The sequence below is a fragment of the Propithecus coquereli genome, unplaced genomic scaffold, assembly GCF_000956105.1.
Source record: "Propithecus coquereli isolate 6110/MARCELLA unplaced genomic scaffold, Pcoq_1.0 Scaffold380, whole genome shotgun sequence".
NCBI lineage: Eukaryota > Metazoa > Chordata > Mammalia > Primates > Indriidae > Propithecus > Propithecus coquereli.
In genome coordinates this window covers 559342-559666 of record NW_012149508.1, presented here as the reverse complement: position 1 = coordinate 559666, position 325 = coordinate 559342, and positions in this window count along the sequence as shown.

Sequence of the window (325 nt, the reverse complement as noted above, 5' to 3'; positions counted from 1 at the left end):
CTGTAAGGATGGGAAGCACGTGTTTTTTTCTTTATTTACCCCTGACCTGGAATTTAAATGATGGGAGTTTCAATAAAAGACATTTTCTCTAGGTTTTGTGTGTGTGTGTGCTGAACCTGTAAAAGGAGAATAGCAGAGAAAACACAGTACAAGTTGTCTCCTGTGTTTGGTTTTCACAGCTGACAGCTGGCAGCTGAATATAAAATCCAGGAATAAAGGAGAAACAATAGCAGTTTTCAGTAGTAAAGAGTGTTTGTCTTTAAGATTCTTAAAAGTATTGTCATGGAGCTATGTTTGGAGAAAGGATAGGAAGCATTGATAATTC